Raw genomic sequence first — 25245 nt, 5'->3', positions numbered from 1 at the left:
AATATACCTTCTAAACTGACTTGGTTCAAAGCACCCAGACTCACCATTTCTTTGTCACTAGAATTAACTCAGATATTACGGGCCATTTGCTTGTGGGTCTGCTTATTTTATTTCCGCATTGGCAAATGCATTGATTCTGGTTATTGCAGGCTTAGCAATGTCCATTATTACTGAGATCCAGCCATGCAGTCGGTACACAATGAGCACACAGCTCCCAGGGCAGAATAACGTAATCAGGTACACCTGTGGGGCACATTACACATAGGAGACAGGGTGGGCGCTGCCCTAGGGCAAGGCTGGGAGGCAGATGACTACATGACAGGCTCTGAACCTGCTTCTCGGTGTCCATCCCTTTCCAAGTTCAGCAGCGGTGTGCTGTTCTGGGAAGGGCTTTGGGGAGGAGAGAACTTGAGAGGGGGAGCTCAGAGAGCGAGGCACAGAGCAATTTTCTGGGATCCTCCCACTTACCTATAAGACTCTCCGGGGCAAGCTCCCTTCAACTAAGAGCTCCTGAAACCTCAATTCCTTAAAGCCTTCTTGATAATACTGGACACGTAATGGAGTTTTTCCTCATACCCACCTCCTAACACTCCCATCGGTACTAAACACCGGTCTAAAATGAGTAGGTTTCCCTTTGCCTGAACGTTTCACAAGGAAGTACTAATGGTTTTACCAGCATTGATAAACTTTTCTGTCTAGGTCATCATGATTTAGTCACAGGATGTTTTGAGTGCTTACCATGCACTGGGATTATCTAATTTACTTCTCATGAAAATCCTAAGAAGCAGGTACTGTAATTCCTCCACCTTAGCCTTTAGCAAGGCTAAGGAAACTTGCTCAAGATCACACACAGGGATGCATCAGAGCTGGGGGCTCAAAGCAGGTCATTTGAATCCAGAGCATGTATATTTGACCATGATCCAGCCTGCTAGCACCCTACCCTAAGCACCCACTATGCGCCAGCTCAGGGCAAGGTACTGCAGGGACACCAGGAAGACCAAGATATTCCCCCTGCCGTCAAGGGGACCTAGGGAGGTGAAGGCAAAAATATGTGCTATAACGCAGAAGACGCTGTCCTAGACGAAGACAGAACAAAAAGTGCTGCAGGTGCTCGAGAGAGGAGTGGTCAGTTCTGGGTGGAGAGCTATTTTATCTTTTTAATCTCACTTGGCTTCCTTAAATTAAGGTATATTAAAATGACAACTCAGGGGGGTTAATGGCAGACTGTGGGAGGGCTCACGCCAAAGAGTACTTCCCAGAATTTCTGCTGCCAGTGTCCTTGTCCCTGCGGTGGACCACAGCCACTCCCCATCTCTGCAGAAGACCCTCCAGCACTAGCAGCCGTGTGGTTGACAGGGTCTTGGTGCTCTGGCCTGGTGTCAGGCCTGAGCCTCTGAGGTGGGAGAGCCGGCTTCAAGGCATTGGACCACCAGAGACCCTCCAGCCCCATGTAATATCAATCGATGAGAGCTCTTCCAGAGATCTCTGTATCAACACTAAGACCTAACTCCACACAACTGTCAGCAAGCTCCAGTGCTGGATGCCCTATGCCAAACGACTAACAAGACAGGAACACAGCCCCACTCATTAGCAGAGAGGCTGCCTAAAATCATACTAAATTCACAGACACCCCAAAACACACCACCAGACGCAGCCTTGCCCACCAGAAAGACAAGATCCAGCCCCACCCACCAGAACACAGGCACCAGTCCCCTCCACCAAGAAGCCTACACAAGCCCCTGAACCAACCTCACCCACTGGGGGCAGACACCAAAAAAAGTGGGAACTACGAAACTGCAGCCTGCAAAAAGGGTACCCCAAACACAGTAAGTTAAACAAAATGAGAAGACAGAGAAATATGCAGCAGATAAAGGAGCAAGGTAAAAATGCACCACACCAAAGAAATGAAGAGGATATAGGCAGTCTACCTGAAAAAGAATTCACAGTAATGATAGTAAAGATGATCCAAAATCTTGGAAATAGAATGGAGAAAATACAAGAAACATTTAACAAGGACCTAGAAGAACTAAAGAGCTAACAAACAATGATGAACAACACAATAAATGAAATTAAAAATACTCTAGAGGGAATCAATAGCAGAATAACTGAGGCAGAAGAACGGATAAGTGACATGAAAGATAAAATAGTGGAAATAACAACCACAGAGCAGAATAAAGAAAAAAGAATGAAAAGAATAGAGGACAGTCTCAGAGTCTTCTGGGACAACATTAAATGCACCAACATTTGAATTATAGGGGTCCCAGAAGAAGAAGAGAAAAAAAAGGGTCTGAGAAAATATTTGAAGAGATGATAGTTGAAATCTTCCCTAACATGGGAAGGAAAGAGTCAGTCAAGTCCAGGAAGTGCAGAGAGTCCCATACAGGATAAATCCAAGGAGAAACATGCCAAGACACATATTAATCAAACTATCAAAAATTAAATACAAAGAAAAAATATCGAAAGCAGCAAGGGAAAAGCAACAAATAACATACAAGGGAACCCCCATAAGGTTAACAGCTGATCTTTCAGCAGAAACTCTGCAAGCCAGAAGGGAGTGGCAGGACATATTTCAAGTGATGAAAGGGAAGAACCTACAACCAAGATTACTCTACCCAGCAAGGATCTCATTCAGATTCAATGGAGAAATCAAAAGCTTTACAGACAAGCAAAAGCTAAGGGAATTCAGCACCACCAAAGCAACTCTACAACAAATGCTAAAGGAACTTCTCTAAGTGGGAAACACAAGAGAAGAAAAGGACCTACAAAAACAACCCCATAACAATTAAGAAAATGGTAACAGGAACATACATATCGATAATTATCTTAAACATGAATGGATTAAGTGCTCCAACCAAAAGACACAGGCTCGCTGAATGGATACAAAAACAAGACCCATAAATATGCTGTCTACAAGAGACCCACTGAAGTGGTTCAGACCTAGGGATACATGCAGACTGAAAGTGAGTGGATGGAAAAAGATATTCCATGCAAATAGAAATCAAAAGAAAGCTGGAGTAGCAATACTCATATCAGATAAAATAGACTTTAAAATAAAGAATATTCCAAGAGACAAGGAAGGACACTACATAATGATCAAGAGATCAATCCAAGAAGAAGATATAACAATTATAAATATATATGCACCCAACACAGGAGCACCTCAATACATAAGGCAACTGATAACAGATATAAAAAAGGAAATCAACAGTAACACAATAATAGAGGGGGAGTTTAACACCTCACTTACACCAATGGACAGATCATCCAAACAGAAAATTAATAAGGAAACACAAGCTTTAAATGACACATTAAACAAGATGGACTTAATTGATATTTATAGGACATTCCATCCAAAAACAACAGAATACACTTTCTTCTCAAGTGCTCATGGAACATTCTCTAGGATAGATCATATCTTGTGTCACAAATCAAGCCTTGGTAAATTTAAGAAAATTGAAATTGTATCAAGTATCTTTTCCAACCACAATGCTATGAGATTAGATATCAATTACAGGAAAAAAAAAACTGTAAAAAATACAAACACGTGGAGGTTGAACAATACACTACAAAATAACCAAGAGATCACTGAAGAAATCAAAGAGGAAATTTTAAAAAAACTAGAGACAAATGACAATGAAAACACGACAACCCAAAACCTATGGGATGCAGCAAAAACTTCCCTCTTTCTAAGCGGGAAGTTTATAGCAATACAATCCTACCTCAAGAAACAAGAAAAATCTCAGATAAACAACCTAAGCTTACACCAAAATCAATTGGAGAAAGAAGAACAAAAAACCCCCCAAAGTTAGCAGAAGGAAAGAAATCATAAAGATCAGATCAGAAATAAATGAAAAGGAAATGAAGGAAACAATGTAAAGATCAATAAAACTAAAAGCTGGTTCTTTGAGAAGATAAACAAAATTGATAAACCATTAATCAACCTCATCAAGAAAAAAAAGGAGAAGACTCAAATCAACAGAATTAGAAATGAAAAAGGAGAAGTAAAAACTGACACTGCAGAAGTACAAAGGATCATGAGAGATTACTACAAGCAACTATATGCCAATAAAATGGACAACCTGGAAGAAATGGACAAATCCTTAGAAAAGCACAACTTTCCAAGACTGAACCAGGAAGAAATAGAAAATATAAAGAGACCAATCACAAGCACTGAAATTGAAACTGTGATTAAAAATCTTCCAAGAAACAAGCCCAGGACCAGATGGCTTCACAGGCAAATTCTATCAAACATTTAGAGAAGAGCTAACACCTACCCTTCTCAAACTCTTCCAAAATATAGCAGAGGGAGGAACACTCCCAAACTCATTCTACGAGGCTACCATCACCCTGATACCAAAACCAGACAAAGATGTCACAAAAAAAGAAAACTTCAGGCCAATATCATTGATGAACATAGATGCAAAAATCCTCAACAAAATACTAGCAAAAAGAATCCAACAGCACATTAAAAGGATGATACAACATGATCAAGTGGGGTTTATCCCAGGAATGCAAGGATTCTTCAATATACGCAAATCAATCAATGTGATACACCATACTAACAAACTGAAGGATTAAAAACCATATGATAATCTCAATAGATGCAGAAAAATCTTTTGACAAAATTCAACACCCATTTATGATAAAAACTCTCTAGAAAGTAGGCATAGAGGGAACCTACCTCAACATAATAAAGGCCATATATGACAAACCCACAGCCAACATCATCCTCAATGGTGAAAAACTGAAACCATTTCCACTAAGATCAGGAACAAGACAAGGTTGCCCACTCTCACCACTATTATTCAACATAGTTTTGGAAGTGTTAGCCACAGCAATCAGAGAAGACAAAGAAATAAAAGGAATCCAAATCGGAAAAGAAGAAGTAAAGCTGTCACTGTTTGCAGATGACATGATACTATACATAGAGAATCCTAAAGATGCTACCAGAAAACTCCTAGAGCTAATCAATGAATTTGGTAAAGTAGCAGGATACAAAATTAATGCACAGAAATCTCTTGCATTTCTATACACTAATGATGAAAAATCTGAAAGTGAAATTAAGAAAACACTCCCGTTTACCATTGCAACAAAAAGAATAAAATATCTAGGAGTAAACCTACCTAAGGAGACAAAAGACCTGTATGCAGAAAATTATAAGACACTGATGAAAGAAATTAAAGATGATACAAATAGATGGAAAGATATACCATGTTCCTGGATTGGAAGAATCAACATTGTGAAAATGACTATACTACCCAAAGCAATCTACAGATTCAATGCAATCCCTATCAAACTACCACTGGCATTTTTCACAGAACTAGAACAAAAAATTTCACAATTTGTATGGAAACACAAAAGACCCCGAATAGCCAAAGCAATCTTGAGAACGAAAAATGGAGCTGGGGGAATCAGGCTCCCTGACTTCAGACTATATTACAAAGCTACAGTAATCAAGACAGTTTGGTACTGGCACAAAAACAGAAATATTGATCAATGGAACAGGATAGAAAGCCCAGAGATAAACCCATGCACATATGGTCACCTTATCTTTGATAAAGGAGGCAAGCATATACAGTGGAGAAAAGACAGCCTCTTCAATAAGTGGTGCTGGGAAAATTGGACAGATACATGTAAAAGTATGAAATTAGAACACTCCCTGACACCATGCACAAAAATAAACTCAAAATGGATTAAAGACCTAAGTGTAAGACCAGACACTATCAAACTCTTAGAGGAAAACATAGGCAGAACACTCTATGACATACATCACAGCAAGATTCTTTTTGACCCAGCTCCCAGAGAAATGGAAATAAGAACACAAATAAACAAATGGGACCTAATGAAACTTAAAAGCTTTTGCACAGCAAAGGAAACCATAAACAAGACCAAAAGACAACCCTCAGAATGGGAGAAAATATTTGCAAATGAAGCAACTGACAAAGGATTAATCTCCAAAATATACAAGCAGCTCATGCAGCTCAATATCAAAAGAACGAACAACCCAATCCAAAAATGGGCAGAAGACCTAAATAGACATTTCTCCAAAGAAGATATACAGATGGCCTACAGACACATGAAAGAATGCTCAACATCATTAATCATTAGAGAAATGCAAATCAAAACTACAATGAGATATCATCTCACACAAGTCAGAATGGCCATCATCAAAAAATCTAGAAACAATAAATGCTGGAGAGGCTGTGGAGGAAAGGGAACTCTCTTGCACTGTTGGTGGGAATGTAAATTGATACAGCCACTATGGAGAACAGTATGGAGGTTCTTTAAAAAACTACAAATAGAACTACCATATGATCCAGCAATCCCACTATTGGGCATATACCCTGAGAAAACCATAGTTCAAAAAGAGTCATGTACCAAAATGTTCATTGCAGCTCTATTTACAATAGCCAGGACATGGAAGCAACCTAAATGTCCATCGACAGATGAATGGATAAAGAAGATGTGGCACATATATACAATGGAATATTACTCAGCCATAAAAAGAAATGAAATGGAGGTATTTGTAATGAGGTGGATGGAATTAGAGTCTGTCATACAGAGTGAAGTAAGTCAGAAAGAGAAAAACAAATACAGTATGCTAACACATATATACGGAATCTAAGGGGAAAAAAAGCCATGAAGAACCTAGTGGCAAGACGGGAATAAAGACACAGACCTACTAGAGAATGGACTTGAGGATATGGGGAGGGGGTGGGGTGAGATGTGACAGGGTGAGAGAGTGTCATGGACATATATACACTACCAAATGTGAAATAGATAGCTAGTGGGAAGCAGCCGCATAGCACAGGGAGATCAGCTCGGTGCTTTGTGACCACCTAGAGGGGTGGGATGGGGAGGGTGGGAGGGAGGGAGATGCAAGAGGGAAGAGATATGGGAACATATTGTATATGTATAACTGATTAACTTTGTTATAAAGCAGGAGCTAACACACCATTGTAAGGCAATTATACTTCAATAAAGATGTTTAAAAAAATATATATATACGCAAATCAATCAATGTGATACACCATACTAACAAACTGAAGGATTAAAAACCATATGATAATCTCAATAGATGCAGAAAAATCTTTTGACAAAATTCAACACCCATTTATGATAAAAACTCTCTAGAAAGTAGGCATAGAGGGAACCTACCTCAACATAATAAAGGCCATATATGACAAACCCACAGCCAACATCATCCTCAATGGTGAAAAACTGAAACCATTTCCACTAAGATCAGGAACAAGACAAAGTTGCCCGCTTTCACTGCTATTATTCAACATAGTTTTGGAACTTTTCGCCACAGCAATCAGAGAAGAAAAAGAAATAAAAGGAATCCAAATTGGAAAAGAAGAAGTAAAACTGTCACTGTTTGCAGATGACATATTATACACAGAGAAACCTAAAGATGCTACCAGAAGACTACTAGAGCTAATCAATGAATTTGGTAGAGTAGCAGGATACAAAATTAATGCACAGAAATCTCCTGCATTCCTACACACTAATGATGAAAAATCTGAAAGAGAAATTAAGGAAACACTCTCATTTACCATTGCAACAAAAAGAATAAAATACCTAGGAATAAACCTACCTAAGGAGACAAAAGACCTGTATGCAGAAAACTATGAGACACTGATGAAAGAAATTAAAGATGATACAAACAGGTGGAGAGATATACCATGCTCTTGGATTGGAAGAATCAACATTGTGAAAATGACTCTACTACCCAAAGCAATCTACAGATTCAATGCAATCCCTATCAAACTACCACTGGCATTTTTCACAGAACTAGAACAAAAAATTTCATGATTTGTATGGAAACACAAAAGACCTCTAACAGCCAAAGCAATCTTGAGAAAGAAAAACGTAGCTGGAGGAATCAGGTTCCCTGACTTCAGACTATACTACAAAGTTACAGTAAACAAGACAGTATGGTACTGGCACAAAAGCAGAAATATAGATCAGTGGAACAGGATAGAAAGCCCAGAGAGAAACCCATGCACATATGGCCACCTTATCTTTGATAAAGGAGACAAGAATATACAATGGAGAAAAGACAGCCTCTTCAATAAGTTGTGCTGGGAAAACTGGACAGCTACATGTAAAAGCATGAAATTAGAACACTTCCTAACACCATACACAAAAATAAACTCAAAATGGATTAAACCTAAATGTAAGGCCAGAAACGATAAAACTCGTAGAGGAAAACATAGGAAGAACACTCTTTGACATAAATCACAGCAAGATCCTTTTTGACCCACCTCCTTGAGTAATGGAAATAAAAACAAAGATAAACAAATGGGACCTAATGAAACTTAAAAGCTTTTGCATAGCAAAGGAAACCATAAACAAGACGAAAAGACAATCCTCAGAATGGGAGAAAATATTTGCAAACGAAGCAACTGACAAAGGATTAATCTCCAAAATATACAAGCAGCTCATGCAGCTCAGTATCAAAAGAACAAACAACCCAATCCAAAAATGGGCAGAAGACCTAAACAGACATTTCTCCAAAGAAAATATACAGATGGCCAACAAACACATGAAAGGATGCTCAACATCACTAATCATTAGAGAAATGCAAATCAAAACTACAGAGGAACATGTTAAAAAAAAAAAAAAGATTTATAAATGTGTAAAAAAAAAAGAGTTACAATGTAAGAAATTTGCTTAGTGACTTCCCTGGTGGTGCAGTGGTTAAGAATCCGCCTGCCAATGCAGGGGACATGGGTTCGAGCCCTGGTCCGGGAAGATCCCACACGCTGCGGAGCAGCTGGGCCCTGTGCACCACAACTACTGAGCCTGTGCTCTGGAGCCCGCGAGCCACGGCTGCTGGGGCCCATGCGCCTGGAGCCCATGCTCCGCAATGGGGGAGGCCGCTGCCGTGGGAGACCCGCACACCATGGCGAAGACCCAGCGTGGCCGGAGGTAAATAAATAAATAAATGAATAAATAAATTTATTAAAATAAAATAAAATGTACCAGTGATTTGAAAACCAGGAATGCAGAGAATATAGATAATGTGTGCACATTCTAAAAAAAAAAAAAAAGAAATTTGTTCAGATATATTTTCCCTTAATTATTAATAAATCAAAAAGTAAATGATAAGATTGGACTAAGTTAAATTACTTAGGTGCTTTTTGCAAAGCATTAGTGTAAGAGGAGAGAATGAGACTACAATACACTGGTCTGCACTCCCTGCCCCTGCCAGATGGGGAGACAGAGCTGGCCTAGGAGGCTCCCCTCCTCCCCCACCGTGCAACTGTTCCAACTTCCTCAGGCCCCTGCAGAGCAGTTCAGGAGCCTGTCTGTCTCTGTCTGGCTGGCTGTTCCAGGGAGTTTACTCAGCTGCCTGACCTTCTTTTTTTGTTTGTTTTTAGTCCTTTTTTTTTTTTTAATTAAGACTTTTTTTAAAGAGCAGTTTTAGGTTCACAGCAAAATTGAGCAGAAGGTACAGAGATTTCCCATAAGCCCCCACTCCCAGCTTCCACTGTGATCAACATGCCCCACCAGAGTGGACATTTGTTACAGTAGATGAAGCCACAGTGGCATTATCACCCAGAGTCCATACTTTACATTATGGTGCTCTCCTGATGGTGTACATTCTATGGGATTGGACAAGTGTATAATGCCATGTATCCATTATTATGGTATCATACAGAGTATTTCACTGCCCTAAAAATCCTCTGTGCTCCACCTATTTACAAAACTATGAAACGCTTTGTTTGAATTTGCACGTTATTCTTACATAGTGGCCATGCTAATCTTCTCTGTATCTCTCTTATTTTACTGTATGTGCTGCCGAAGAGAGCGCTGAACTTCTTTTTATGAGGCAAAGTCAAAAAGGCTTTCTCTTCTTGAAAATCAGCCCTCAGACGTAGTGACTGGAGGGCTGCAGAGCCGGCACAGGTCAGCTTCACGTTGCACTGACCAGTATCACCACCATTCTGAGCTGGTGGGGAAATCACTTCGCACCCTCTGCATGAACCTGCAGAGGACTCAGGTCTCTGGCAGCAATTTCTGGATTGAAACGGCATGGATTTGCCATTCCTACTCTGCTGAGGGCAGGAGCGATGCTTTTGGAAGAAAATGTTTGTCTCTGTAGCTCCAGTTCTAGACGTAGAATTGGCACACAATAAACGTCTGTTGAATTAAACTGAATAAACTAGAACCCAGGAGGAAATATTGTTCTTTATAGTAGTATCTCTATTAATGACACAGATGTGTCCCTGTTGCATGTTTAACTGCCATAAATGTGTCTACCAGGACTAGGAGTAACCCAGGAAGTAGGGATGGAGGGTCCTCTCTGATCACACCCTGCCCGGAACACCCCTCCCTCCCTCTCCTCCCGATGGGGCGGACTATATTGATCTGGCTCCCATTGAGGGTTGGGGCGCTTCTATTATTTGTCTGCTTTTTTCTCTGCGGTGCTTAGGATAGTGCCTGGTACATTGCAGGGGTTCAATAAATTTCTGTGGAATGAATGACTAAATGATGGTTACTCACCCGAAAGATGGGAAGGCCTTGCATAATGGCAGCCGGGGAAGTGCCCTCTGCAATCCTGGAGCGAGACACATTGGGGTCCTGACGTATATCTTTCCACCCTCTGTGGAGCCAGGGCTGACTCTGTCCTGATTTGGGAACTCCTCCTCAGTCAGCGGCTGCTTTTAGTCTCCATCCTTCTAGACCAGCTTTATTATAATGAGTTGTATCCACAAGAATTTAGTTCTGTTCTGCTTCTAAATCTTCTATTTTGCAAACCAAGCATGCATTGTTCTTCAATACTTCCTTGGAGCTTATGCTTCCTGGATTTTAGCCCATTATGACTCTCTTCCTCACTTTCCTAAAAATGCTTTAAAGTATTTGATAATCACTTTGGCTAGGGATGAGAAGAAGAAAGTCTTTGTGTGCCACCTACTCCTCTTTAATCAGTGGCTACAGTGGAACTTTCAGCCTCTCCTTTCCCCATCCCAACCCGCCCCTTGCCATATTTGCAGCTTATTTACCACCACGTTGTTGATTTTTGCACAGTGCATATTTGCGCTTAGATTCAAGATTGGTCCTTCTCTGTGCAGCCCTTTAAGGTAGGGAAGTATATTTCCCAGGCTCCCTTGCCTTCTAGCTGCTAAATTCAGTCGTTGGGAGGAATTGGTAGAAGATCAGAGGGCAAGAAGAAGGGAGAAGCTGGGGTATTTCTCACCACGCCCCCGTCCCCACTTTGGCTGGTGTGCCCACTGTCGGCTTCCCCTCCTCCATGGACCCAGCGAGGCAGTCCTGCCCCCAGGATATAGTAGCACCACCTGTGTGCACCCAGAGCTAGGTTCAGGGTACATATCTCAAGGGACCTGGAAGATGACTCAGGGCTGCAAGTTTGGGCTGATGAGGCTTATTGGGAAGAGCATAGCCTTTGGCAACAGATACAACTGGGTTTGAATCACAGCTTTGCATCTCCCGAGCTGTGTAAGTTTGAGAAAATTACTTAACTTCTTTAAACCTCATTTTTTTCTAATGTCAAGTGGAGAGAAGAAAGTTCTACACTAGGCTTTACATTAGGTGGTTACCTCAGAGAAAAGACCTGCCTTAAGGCCTCAGCCAGCATTTACAAGTCTTGTCTACTGAGAGCTGCCTCTTCTCCTTTCCCAGCAACACAGCATATGAGGTAACTCATGTTTTGTAAGGTCTGTTGAGAACCCAAAGCCTGCTCCCATCTATTTCCTGATATGCTCAGTGGTGACCCAGAACCTAAGACCTTTCAAGGAATACAATAACTGTTTCTACTAAAATGTCAGCCTCCTTAGTTTATTTCTTTTCTGTATTTATTCATCTTGCCTGTTTATTAAACACATTTGATTGCTTAGTCTTTGCAAGTAAGATATAAAAATGAAGTGATCAGGAATGTTTAACTTTGCATAGCTCTGAGCTCAGGTCTGATAAATATTGGATGGTGTTGACAGGAATACAGGTCCTGAGTGTCTGACCTTGAGGGACTAGACAGGTGTTTTCCACTATGAGAGGTAGTATATGTTTGATCAAGCTTGAACCAAACTCTAAAGCATCATGTCAGGGTTATGCTTTTGTTTTGAGTTCCCTCGAAAGGAACTGATTTCTGCTGTTTGGGGGATTGGGCAAGCTATAGCATTCACTTAATTTTATTTAATAACTCTTCAATGTTTTTAGCCATTGCTTTTACTTCTTAAAAGGGAAAATGTAAGCCAGTCAGCTCACATTATGATCTTCTAAAAAGCAAACCCACGAAGATGAATGGGAAATGTGGGAGAAGAGGAATCCTTCATCTCAAACCACACGATTAAGTGCTGATTTGCATAGATTTGAAAAGCATGGTTAGGAAAGAATCTGGAGCACAGCTTTATCAATGAGCTACCACAGATATAAGGACTGAGATGTTCTGAGATTAAGAGGCACAGAACTTCAACCCTCATCAAAGAGGGGCTTTAGCCATGGGAGGTGGTCAAGGGACTTTTTCAACAGCTGAAATGAGCCTTTCCCCTTCTTATCCTTTGAGAAGGGAGGGTGGGAAAGTGTGGGCGAAAGGTGTGAGGAGTTGCTGGTCTGCCAGAATGCAAATGGATAAATAATGGATAAAGTACTTCTGACTCTGTAACAGTAGTTCAACAAGCAGCATGTATGTGGGGACTGGTCCCAAAGCAGCTCCTAATGAGAATACAATGAGGGCCCATGGGAAATTGCCCTTATTTAGAATAGATGTGATTAATATACTTAGCTTCTCTTTTCAGCTTTCTTCCCTGGTCTTCAGGTTTTGCAAATTAGCCTTAAAGAACATATGTGGTCACCTGTTCACTCTCATTGGGCCTGGGCTCAAAATGGAAATAAGCCGGACAGCACTCAATCCAGCCTTTTTAGTTCTGCAATCTGTCCGTCAAGGACCTTGATTCTCCTTACCCTACTCTGTTGTCATTTAAAAATTTAAACTAACACTTATCTCTTTCCAAAATACTACATAATTTTTAAAACTTACATTTATTAAGAGACATCTTAAAAGACAATCATCTCTTTCCTACGCACACTTTTGGACTGTAACTTCCTTGAGAATAGATATCTCTGTGTGTTTTTTCCACTAACATATGTCCCAGCACTTAAAACAGGGCTTGAAACATAGCAGATGTTCAATAAATATTTCTGGAACGCACATGTTGGGCTGCACCTCACAGGCCTACAAGGTTTGTACTTGCCCAGCTTCAAGACCGAAGAAAGAGCCCAGGATCAGTGACAGAGACATCAGTGGTTTAAAGGATGGGGGAGCTTACACGTCTGAAAGCAAGGTCCTGGAGCAACACCCCATCGTGTGCGGCAGACTGGGAGGCAGCCTTCGGGGAAGGGATGGTTACCAGTTATAGGGGGAATTGATGACCGATTGGCTCATCGGTTACCAGGGAAACCAGCAGAGGGGCACGCCTCTCACCACCCATTTGATAAGCATAGTGGAGAATTCTGATCTAAAGCTAGAACATGCTGTACACCTGAAGCTAACCCAACACTGTAAATCAACTATACTTCAATAAAGATAAAATAAATTTAGAAATAATAAGTTTTTTAAAGTTATATGAAATACTGATTACAAAAACAATCAGTAGCTGGGGCCGGGGGTCAGTATGCAGGAAGGTCAGTCACGTGAGTGGGGCATAAGTGAAGCAGGCACTGGTCGAGCAGAGGATGTACAGAGAACAAGAGAACAGCCATCCTGAGTGGCCTGATCATACAGCATGTGTGAATAAACCACAATGCTGGTTTTATATTTTTGTACATCAAAATGCTGATAATAGAGACTTACATTTAAAAAAACATCCAAGAGCCGTCTTTGGGTAAGTAAACATTCAGCTTAGTGTCTTTCTCTTCTCTACACCTATGGTCCACACAACTGTCCAAAGTGTGAGGCTGTGGTCAGCTGATTGGACTCTCAGATTCCAAGTTGGTCATCTAGCCAGACTGGAACGTGATTCTTTGTACTCGCTGCTGAAGACTATATTGGAAGGCAGTGGAATTCAGTAACACACAGGAATCTCAGTAGGAAGGCTGCAGTAGCTGGACCTACTGAATCTGTCGCTTGAGTAAGTCTTGTGGACTTGGAGACACAATTCATTTAAGTGCTTCATTATGTGAATGAATTCTATGCTTCAAAATGCTGCTATCTCCAACCATAAATCCAATTAACTTACCGGGATAGAAAAGTAGAACTCTTGGGCAGACTAGATGATCAAAGTGAGCTCACCAGCATGGTCTCCCCCAGTGAAAAGCTGCACAGGATGTGAAATTATCAGCTTAGTGATCCTGGATTCAGAACCTGGGAACATAGTTCTAGGACTCAGGTGTTGGATGGTCCGGGCTCTGACAGCTGGATGGGTCCTCCTCCACGGCTGGGGACTCTATGTCCTCATTGACCTTCAGTCCACCTCCAGTAAGTTCACCCTCTGTTCTCTTGGGATGGTACCAATGGGCACAGCCAAAGTTTGTTTCTGAAACTCCCCCTATTTCTGTGCTTCTGTGGGTGATTAACTCATTCCTCCATGAAGTATGTTAATACTTCAGTCAAACCTTGCTCTGCCCTGGGACTCATTCTGTCTCACTAACTCTTAGACTGGACATGCATGCAGACCACAAATATTTCTAGAATATTCACTCCAAGCTAAGCAATAGAAATGGCACTTCTCTGACCCACTGGGTGATTTGGCTTTGCGGTTTAACCTTTCAGAGGGTACCCATTTCTTCCTTTTCCAAATGTTCGGGACACCCTTCTATCTCCCCTATTCATAGTCTTTGCCTACTAAGCAACCTCCAAATACTGATGGATTTGCTCTCCTGAGCACTCTCTCCCACAGAGAGCAGAGCTAAGTGATTCTCTGACCCAAATATTCTGATTCCTGACGATTTGTTTCTTCCTATAAATCGGTAAGTTGTTTTCTGAGTGTGTGTGGCCACCTCTAGAGAAGCTGAACAGTTTGACTTGTTCCTCTAGAGCTTGATCACTCCTGGGAAATGAGATGTTGGAAAGTCATGGTAGGATTGGGAGAGATGCAGCCTGAGGTGAGCTCACATTAGTGGCCGTCTCTGCGAGGTCTGCCCACCCCATTCCCATGCCACAGCCTCGCTTGTGTAAAGCCATTCGTCTTTAGAACCCCTTGGCCCCGGTGCAGTGGATCCACACTGTGGCTTGCATTGCCCCACCTGGCTCTGGGGCCCAACCCATGACACAGATACCTTTGGGAGGTGAAAAGATAAATTAGCAAGAAGCCAGATAGAATGGCCCAGAAAAGCCTGTCCTTCTGGAAAGTCACTGTTGTCATATCAACTCTTGAGAAATGTGTCCCTAGGATCTCAGCCAGAAAACCTATCAAGTTTGTGTTCTGAACCTGTGAAGCTGAGGACCCCAGGCCAGTCTCCCCTCCAAGGGCAAAGCCAGTGTGGAAGGGCCATTTTACCATCTTCCGGACAACGGGGCCACTGAGAGGTGTTTAGAACAAAGCTTTGGTGATGCAGAATCACTGACACACTCACCCCATTAATTAAAGTAAATCCAGTTACATTAGCTATACTTTGCATAACTTTGCATAAAACCAGAAAATGGACAACACATTTTAAAAAAGTGTTCAAGTCTTAAATCACAAAGGATTTCTTTGTATAATTCAGTTTCTAACAGCAGTGATGTCCAATAGAAATATAATGTGAGCCACAAATTTTAATTTTAAAATTTCTAGTAGCTCCATTTTAAAAAGTAAAAAGAAATAGGTGAAGTTAATTTCCAGAGTAGATTTTTCCAAGTCTGGGGAGGACTTGCTTCCTCCCAGTTGAGGAGATAAACTTTAGTCCTAATATCTGGATTCCATGAGCCCTAAGGCAAGTCATGTTTACATCCATCAACAATAGGGGATATTCAGGACTGAACTCTGTCACAAGGAAAGTGATTTGCAGGCCTTGGGGCCAGAGGTAGCAGGGGAAAAAAGGAAGAGCCTGTAACCAAAGCCTTTGACTTTATTTGGAAAATGTGGTCCTAATATAAGTGAGATTACTTTCCTTTGTCATTACTTTGCTAAATTATCTCATTTGAGAAGAGAAGCCCATTATTCTTTTTATCACAACTTGTCTACATGTTGCAGGTCTATGAACGACCATATTAAGATGAACTTGATAATTCTGAGAGCAACTTGCCAGCAGCTTGGCACTCATGACCTTCCTTTCAATCCAAGATCAAGCATTTACAGTCTGTGGCTAACAGGGTACTGGGCCCTATAACAATACAATATCTAATAAAAGGCTAACATGTGGCATGCATGCTATTATATAATAAAGATTCTGAGGAGAGAAAAAGAAAAGAGTATGTTTTATTTAACTCAGTATATTCAAAACATTATCATTTCAATATGTAATTAGTATAGTATAAAATTTTTTAATGAGATGTTTCACATTCTGGTTTTGGGGTTTTTCTTTTTTCTTTTCTTTTTTTTTTTGGTACCAGGTTTTTGAAACTCAGTGTGATTTATACTCATAGAACATCTCAATTCAGACTAGCTGTATTTCAAGTTGTCAGTATACACATGTGGCTAGTGGCTACTATATAAGACTATTGCATCCCACTGACTTTCTGATTCACTGAAATTCTACAGTTTTGAAATGTGACTCAAGGAACTCATTCTTAACTCACCTTGACCTGGGCTTCCTGGTATCGATGGGGAATCTCATGTTAATAACGTGCTAATGATCTACCACCTTTGTCTCCTCCCTGGGCTATTCCTGCTTCCTCTCTGTTTTGCACACACAGCCAGAGTGACCCCTTTAAAATCTGAATTAGATACCATCACTTCTCTGCTCAAAACCTTTCCACGGCTCCCATCCCAGGCTTTTCGTGGCCGCCCATGATCCGGCCCCTGCCTACATCTCGGATCACATTTCCTACCATTCTCTCCCTCCTTTGCTCAGCCACACGGCTTTCTTGCTGTTCCTTGACTGCGCCAAGAACACGCCTTGCCCCAGGGACTTCGTGCTTTCTTCTCCTGTTCTGCCAGGAATCCTCTCCCCTACATCTTCCCAGGGTTTACCCTGTAATTTCTATACAAATGTCACTTATCAGAAGGGCCTTTCTTGACCTCTCTGTATAATAGCCCTTAAAAAGGGTTTCTCTGAAGGCCCCCTTCTTATCACCCTGCACCCTCACCCCCTTATTACCTGCTTTATTGCTTTTCATAGCACTTGCTTATTAGTCTATTTTCTGTCTCCCCCGCCCCACCCCACTAGAATGTGAGCTCTGTGAGGGCAGAGACTGCCTTTGTTACCTTAGGAGGCACTGAAGACAAAGCAACAATAGTACCTGGCACATAGTAGGTGCTCAACTAATTTTGGTGAATGAATAAAGGGAAGAATCCAACCTTGGTGAGAAATGCTTATGGGAATTATAGGCTCTCATACCAATGATAGATTTATATCTAAGGTCCTTATTTGAGTTTAGTCTTAGAACCAAGTGAGTGTTTCCCCCAACTGGGAACCCATTTGAAGAGAAATGCAATGGCCGCACAGCTGGGTCACTCAGCACCACGCAGGGGTCTCTGCCCAACTCCCTGATTGCTCTTCTTGTCATTCCTCGCCTGTTACAGACCTGGATTAGAAACACTTTGTTTTTATTTGATGAACCACAAATTGATAGTCGTCCAACAACCCTAGACGTATTTCTTCGCTGGTGGCTCCTGTTCATAGCACCTCAAATTGCTTAAAACCAGCTCAGTAATCTTGTCAAAGAAGCCCTGTTCTGTGACTATCTGAGTGTCCTTCTCTTTCTTAGTATTTCCACATTCCCTTCAGGAATGCAGGGAGGGATGCGCCACATTTGTTCTTTGGTTGCTGGAATTCACAATAATTTCTGTCTGGGCTGGGCGTGCACAGACACAGCTATCCATGGCTGCTTCGTGCTTCTCATGCTCCTGTGTTTCCTTTTCCTCCTCCTGAGAAGATCAGGGGAGCTGCTTCAGAAGGAACCATTTAATTGGACTCATAAGCACCCTCCTGTATTAACTCCATGAGGTCAGGAAGTATCTGCTCTAATTAATCTGCACTATCCTGTGGTCCCCACAGGACCCATAGCACAGGGCTGCGAAGTCACTGGTCAAGGATGGAATGAAGCCTGTGGCCATGGGACTGACGTGGTCACCGAGCTCCAACCTGAATGTCCCCCAGATGTTCCACAGACACCATATTCTAACCAGGTGAACTGTGTGACCTAAAGGGCTTCTTCTGTATGGCTGTGGAGTTTGACCACCGTGAGCCCACAGCAGTCTGCATGCTTAGAACTACTCAGAGGGATGGATGTCATTAGGAAACACACTGTCACTCTATGCAGCTTAAATGAATGGTAAAGAATATGCTTCAGGGACATGAAGAACAGAGCATCGTCTCCTTGGTGAGTATTCATACTTTACAATGATAACATACTATAAACACGCAGTGAGTGGTGATTAGTTGTAGGGCAAAGCTAAAGCATCTTTTTAAAAAGAATGTATAAAAGTATAATGGCCACAGGACATTGGAAACTACCTGTCAGAATTAAGAAAATTATTTAGAATTTAATAAAAGCTGTGAGATCCATCCCTTTTTCTGCACAGCTGAGTCAACAATTAAAGGTAAGGTGCTCCCTGACCACACTATGCAAAATTCTCCCTGTTATTCTCTGTCCTGTATGCTGTTTGTTTCTTTAATGGTATGCATCACAAGCCGTAATTATACATTTATTTGTCTCTTTTCTTGTTTCCTAACCTGTGTTCCTGACAAGATTGTAAACTCTATAAGGGCAACAGAATGTGTATATTTTATTCACCCTTGTATACCCAGGAATAGGTACCATACCTAACACATAGAAGTGCTTAAAAATATTATTAATAATATTAATTCAATGAATAGATCAGTGATAGTCTTTCAGTAAACATCTTTAAACAAAACTACTAAGTCAAGATAAAGCATTTTCCACAAGTCACTGTTGTCAATATCAATTTCAAAAGTTTAAACGATTTTTGAAAGAGTTGACTAAATCAATCCAGCAGGTAAAGCATGTTCATTCTTGAGAGAATTATCTAACTAGGCAAACAATAAATTGTGTTCCAGAAATTTATATTCCCGTAATATTGATTTGTTAAAATTTGTAAACTTTGCCAGGTTTTACCCAGAGAGGGCAGGAGCAGACAGGATACTGGCCTAACAAGATCTGGGAATGTGAGTTAATGTTGGATTAGACCTCGACACTCCGTGACTCCACCTGCCAGATTAGGACACCGGGCTTGATTCAGTTCAGTTCCCCAGGTGGTCATCAGTGACTCACAGTACTCCATGTGGCCTGGTAAGAATTAGGTAGGGTTCTTGTGCTCGATGGACTTGTGGTCTGCAGAAGGGAGACAAACTTGTCCATCTGAGAAGCACTGGACAGAAGACTGGACGCTGCTTTAGTCACTCAGAGGAGAGGTGGCTCGTTTCCCTGGTATGCTGGGGAGACTTCCCCAAGGAGGTGGCATGGAGGTCAGCCCCTGCAGAGCCCCATGTTAGGGCCTCGGCACCTGATCTTCCCACTCTTGGAACTGACCCCAGCCCCAGATTTTCCAGACCACCTCAGACCTCCTCAGGTCACCCCCTCTATCACCATTTCTCTGTTTTCTTCTTGGCACTTACTCACATCCGAAATTATCTTGCTATTTGTCTAGTGTCTGCCTTATCCTTCGGGAACGTTAAGCCCTATGAGAGCAAGAAGCTGGTCTTCATGGTGCATTGGTGTAGCCACGGTGCCTAGAAAAGTGTCCAGCACATAGTTGTAAACCAGTAAATGCTGTGGAGGAGCTGAGGGCTCGGCTGCAGTAGGAGGTCACTGGAGCTCCTTGACTGTGAGGTGACAAGAGGAAAGTGTTCTGGAAAATTTTCTGGTAGTGGAGTTTAGGATGAATTGTGTAGGGACGCAGACTTGGGGCAAGAACAGTGAAAAGATTTTCAGGGTGACTTAGATGTGAGTGCTTCAGCTAAGGACTGGGTTGTGGTAGAAGGTGCAGAGGGCAGGTTGAATCCAAGACACATGTCAAAAGAAGAGACTCCACTCACACCTGCCTCCTTCCTAATCCTCACAGGCATAGCTCATTCCCGCCTCAGATTTTGCAGTCGTTCCCTCTTCCTAAAACTCTCCTTCTCCAGATCTTTGCATTAAGGTCTCTGTTCATATGTCACCTTCTTTCCTGATCACCTTATCTAAAAACACCCCCTCACTATACCCGGGTTTTGTCTTTCTTCCTAGCACATTCACCCGCTGCCGTTACATTATATATACTGCACAACATGACAGTACATGCAAGTTCCCTGAGGCCCGTAGGGCAAGAACTCCATATGCCTTGTTCACCACTGTATCGCCAATGGATGGCACATAGCAGGAGCTCAACACATATTTGCTGAGTGAATAAATAGATTAGATTAGATCTGAAGATGGTTAATGAGAGAGACTATCAAGGGAGACCCGAGTCATTAGGAAATTAAAAGAAAAGAAATAGACATATTGCTAGAAGTTATGGGTCCATGAAGAAGCCCTTCATTAAGACAGATTCAGCTAAGCCTCTATTTTGCAGCATCAAACGGTGCCTGACACATAAAAGACTCTCAATTTAAAGTGAATGAAAGAATACCTTGTATGCTCTTCTAGTTACTGTGTATTGAGAAATTAATAAAATGATGTCCTCAATGAAGAATTTCCTTTCTTTAGTGATTTCACTAATTCATACCGATTTAACCACTGTTTTGTATATACTAGTGAGGCTTTGCTGGATTTAATCATCCGTACCACAGATTTTTCAAAAGTTATTCTCTTAATGGTTGACTTGGGGGTTACAATTATCATCTTAACTTATAACAATCTAGTTTGAATAACAACTTAATATTAAAAGTATACAAAAATTTGCTCCTATATAGCTCCATTCTCTTCCACCTCCTTTGCTGTTATTATCATACAAATCACATCTTTATACATGGTATGCTTGTAGGCACAAATTTATAGTTATTGTTTTATGCAGTTGTCTTTTATGTCAAATAGGAAAAAATAGTTAAAAACAAAAAACACAGTTATACTGTCTTTTATATGTATTATATAGTTATGTTTTAGTTTTTTGAACATATTTAAAATAGCCCATTTAAAGCCTTTGTCCAGTAAGTCTAGCATCTGGGCTTCCTCAGGGACAGTTTCTATTGACTGTTTTTTTTCCCCCTAAGTATGGCCATCTTTTCTTGTTTCTTTGCATGTTTCATAATTTTTATGTTGAAAATTGGACATTAAAAAATATAATGTGGTAACTAGAAATCATTCTCTCCCCTCTCAGCATTTATTGTTGTTGCTGATTTGTTTAGTGACTTTTCTGAAATAATTCTGTAGTTTAATTCTGTATACTTTGTCTTGTGTGGCTACTAAAGTTTCTGGTCATTTAATTTCATGGTCAGTTAATGATTGAACAGAAACGTGATTAAATTCTTTGGACTGGTATGTCTCACAGTCTTTGCTGAAGAGCTCTGTGTGAGTCTCTGGGGCACACCTTCAACATTCAAACAGGAAGATTCCAACTCTGTCTTAGCTTTCACTTCCTGCTTATGCAGAGCCTCAAGGTCAGCCTGGGTCTTCTTGGGTCTTTTCTGAGCATGTGCACAGCCCTGGGCATGCATGTAGCATTCTAGGTTCCCAGGAACATGCCAAAGCTTTTCAAACATCTCATTCCCCAGATTTTTCTTTTAGGCTTTTTGGTTAGTCTACTGTCTGACCCAAATGTTATTTGCCACCTTAGACAGCTATAATGTTTTCAACTAATGCCTCTGGGGAAAGGCTTTTCATAATGAATAAGCTCCAAGTCAATTTAAATAAAGACAGCTTTGTGAGTGGGGTCTTCCAAGAACCTCCAGATAGATCAAATAACAACAGTTCTCTGGGAATAGGGCTTTGAAGGAGTTCCAGCCCCATTCTGCCCCCTCCAGTGGTTGCCACTGTGCTTGTGGGCTGTTGATTATTAAGGCTACCGTCAAGTTGGGGAGGGGAAACAGAGCAAGTTAAAATGTCACAAAGCTTGCTGCTCTTTCTGAGATTCAGCCTTTTTCTTGAATAAACTCTTCTCAGATTGCCACAAGTCTTTGATTAATTTCCAGAGTTCTGAAAAAAGTTGATTCTGACAATTTTTTGCCAGTGTTCTCATTGCTTTTATAGAAAAGATTATTACAGAGGTCTTTTCTCTGCCATTTTTGCTGACATCTCCTACAGATTCTTCCAATGGAATCCATCCTTTTCTTGACATAAACTATTATTTTCTAAACATTGATGATCTAAAGCCCCAAATAGTTCAGATTTGTTCTAAGTTTTCAAGAAATGAGTTTTCTGAGACAAATATTTGTTCTTGTAAAACCACCAAGGAGACAAGACAATTAAAGTATGTACAAACAGATAAGCCACAGAAAAAATGTAAATTGTTCATGGCTTTCTACTGATGAATCATTACTTATGTCTTTTTACTTGTTTGTTTCAGCATGGATCTGATTAACTTGAAAATACCTGGTTAAGGTTCAGTTGCATGTGTCAGTTTCCCAGCTCCTCCATGGGCCTAGGCAAGCCTGGAGCAGAAGGAGACTGAGATAGAATTTGTCCACAGAAGTCCCTCACTGTTGTTCATCTTTGCTGTATTAGTTTGCTCGGGCTGCCATAACAAACTGCCACAGACTAGGTGGCTTAAACAACAGAAGTCTGTTTTCTCACAGCTCTGGAAGTTTGAAGTCTAAGACCAAGGTGCCAGCAGGTCTGGTTTCTCCTGAGGCCTCTCTCCTTGGCTTACAGATGGCCACCTTCTTGCTGTGTCCTCACATGGCCTTTCCTTTGTGCACACGTGCTCCAGTTGTGTCTTCCTCTTCTTATAAGGACACCGTTCCTGTTGGATTAGAGCCCCATAATGATGACCTCATTTAACCTTAATTATCTCCCTAAAGGCCTTGTCTACAAATACAGTCACATTGAGGATTAGGGCTTCAACATATGAATTTGAGAGGGACACAGTTTAGTCCACAACAAGGGTCCAACACTCCATAAACATTTTCACTGATTACATGCATCTTCTTTTGTCCCTTGCCCTTTATACTTCTGTACCATCCTTTACCCCTCGGTAAGCACTTCACAAACTAGGCACTACGGCTTCTGGTCTATTAGGAGAGCAGCAGCATGTGAAGCTGCCAGACTAATCTTAATGCCAGAGCTCAGATCCCCACTCTGGTACCAACCAGCTGTGTGACCAAGTCAGTTGTCACCAATTTTCTCCAGCTTTTGCATTCTTGGGTGCTTTGGTCTGATTCTCTTTCACTTCTCTCTATACTCTATGCCCTGGATTTGCCACCAACCCCTACTACTGAAACATTCTTGCTTCAGCATCTGTGTGGCATGTCCAGGGGTCAATATATCCTTGTAAATGAGCTGGTTAAATAGCTCTGAGTGGTCTCCACCTCTGCCCAGGTGATATGTGTATCTCTGTGGTTGCTGTCCTTGCTATGGCTGCTCAGGCAAGATGGTATTAACATTGTTGAGTAATTTAGTCCAAGAAGGTAGGGGAGATGCAGCACAGGAGAGGGCTAATGGGGAGGCAGCTGAGATTAGACCAGAAGCTGGGAGTCCCCCCACCTGTATTTACTCAACCAACTTTCACTAAGAATCTGCCTGTTCCCAGTACTGTGCAAAGTGATGGGTCAGAGCTCACACCAGGGGCTTTTCTGACCATAGGATTGAACTTGACATGAACTATAGGGTTGTAGAAAAAAAGATGGCCTGGGTTTAAGTCTTGGATTTATTAGTTATTTCTTTCTGACCATAGGCAAGCCACTTAGCTTCTCAGAGTATCAGTAATTCCATTTTCTAAAGAAAAAATGGGATCAGCTGTTCTACATGGTTAGTTCTACTACTTTGGCTCTCACCTTCTAGAATTCTGTTTCACTGGGAGTGGAGTGTGGATCCTGCCTAAGGAAAAGTCTATTTTTGATCTTGATTTTACCTCAAGGCTTCTCTACCTGGCAAGATGGGAGGAGAGAGTTACATAAATATGGGAAAACTTTGCAGGAGAAAATTAATCCTATAGTTCACTCAGAAAACTTGCAAATAAACCTTTAAAGGAATAAAATATTTGCATTCTTATACTGTCATTTGATAGTGTTATTCATGAATACCTCACAAATGGTAGGAAAGAACTCACTTTAGCAGTTTAAACAAAGAGGGGTCCATTGTGAATTATTTTCTAAGGAGATTGACTAGGTATTCATAGTAAATGCAGTCTTAAGAGGCAAAACAATCATTTGCCCAGTGTCACAGATGCAATAGTCCATGTTTATATGTTTTGATGTTGGAACCAGTTTTGTTAACTTCTCTATTCCTAGCACCTAGCAGCACAAAGTAGACATTCAATGGACATAATAGTCCTTGTTTTCCAAATGGAATTCCCTTCATGTCACCTGCTTAAAAAAGAGAGACAAAACAACAACCAAATTTTAATACTGACATTGTCCCCTAAGTTGTTAGAGAACTAGATTTCATTATTTTCAATAAATTCAGTGGAAGCTGTCCTCACCTTCGGAGTTAGCAATTTAAGTTTCTGACTTTCCCGGGCATGGTGGTGCCTCTGTGTTCAGTCTAATTTGGCCTCGATGTCAGTCTTCATGGGCAGTTTACTTGTACAAGGGCAGTGGACATAGCAGAGGTGGAGGCTCAAGCTGCAGGCCAGGGTGGGATTCAAGTTCCAGCTCTGTCACTCATGACCTCGTAACTTCTGCAAGGTGCTAACCTCTCTAAGCCCAGTTTCCTCATCTGTAAAATAGGGAAGATACTATTATCTACCTCATAGAGTCATTGTGAAGATTAATTTTGAAAACGCATTAAAGTACACAGTGACTGGCACAAAAAGTTAAAAGCACAGAAGATGTTGGCTTAAAGAACTGACAGTCATGGGCAGGAAGGAGAACTCTCTATTTCTTTTATGTTTTCAGGGTCCACACAGCACATTATAAATTATTGTTATATTTTTAGAATTCTTTTCAATATTATAACTATTCTAAATCTTATCATCAAACAACCTAAGTGTCCATTGATGAATGAAGGGATAAAGAAGTAGTGGCACGTATATATACACAATGGAATATTATTCAGCCATAAAAAAATTAGGAAATCCTACCATCTGCAGCAACATGGATAGACCT

General features: G+C 41.2%; 1 protein-coding gene and 1 long non-coding RNA gene across 2 annotated transcripts in view; one reads left to right on the top strand and one right to left on the bottom strand.

Annotated features, from left to right (window-relative positions):
• The first annotated feature begins 7011 nt into the window (after positions 1-7011).
• Positions 7012-25245, top strand: part of LOC309626139 (uncharacterized protein) — a 65084-nt gene continuing 46850 nt past the window's right edge. Inside the window, exon 1 of the transcript XR_014242975.1 lies at positions 7012-18427. The gene's annotated coding sequence lies outside the window, so the exon portion shown is untranslated. The remainder of the gene's footprint in view (positions 18428-25245) is intronic.
• LOC309626450 overlaps positions 16459-25245 on the bottom strand; it is a 32252-nt gene continuing 23465 nt past the window's right edge. Inside the window, exon 2 of the long non-coding RNA XR_014243201.1 lies at positions 16459-24856. This is a non-coding gene — a long non-coding RNA (uncharacterized lncRNA). The remainder of the gene's footprint in view (positions 24857-25245) is intronic.

The sequence above is a fragment of the Balaenoptera borealis genome (assembly GCF_965194805.1).
Source record: "Balaenoptera borealis genome assembly, chromosome: 1".
NCBI classification, from domain to species: Eukaryota; Metazoa; Chordata; class Mammalia; order Artiodactyla; family Balaenopteridae; genus Balaenoptera; species Balaenoptera borealis.
The sequence above is the reverse complement of the archived record's forward strand: the minus strand, read 5'-3'. Positions and strand labels throughout refer to the sequence as shown.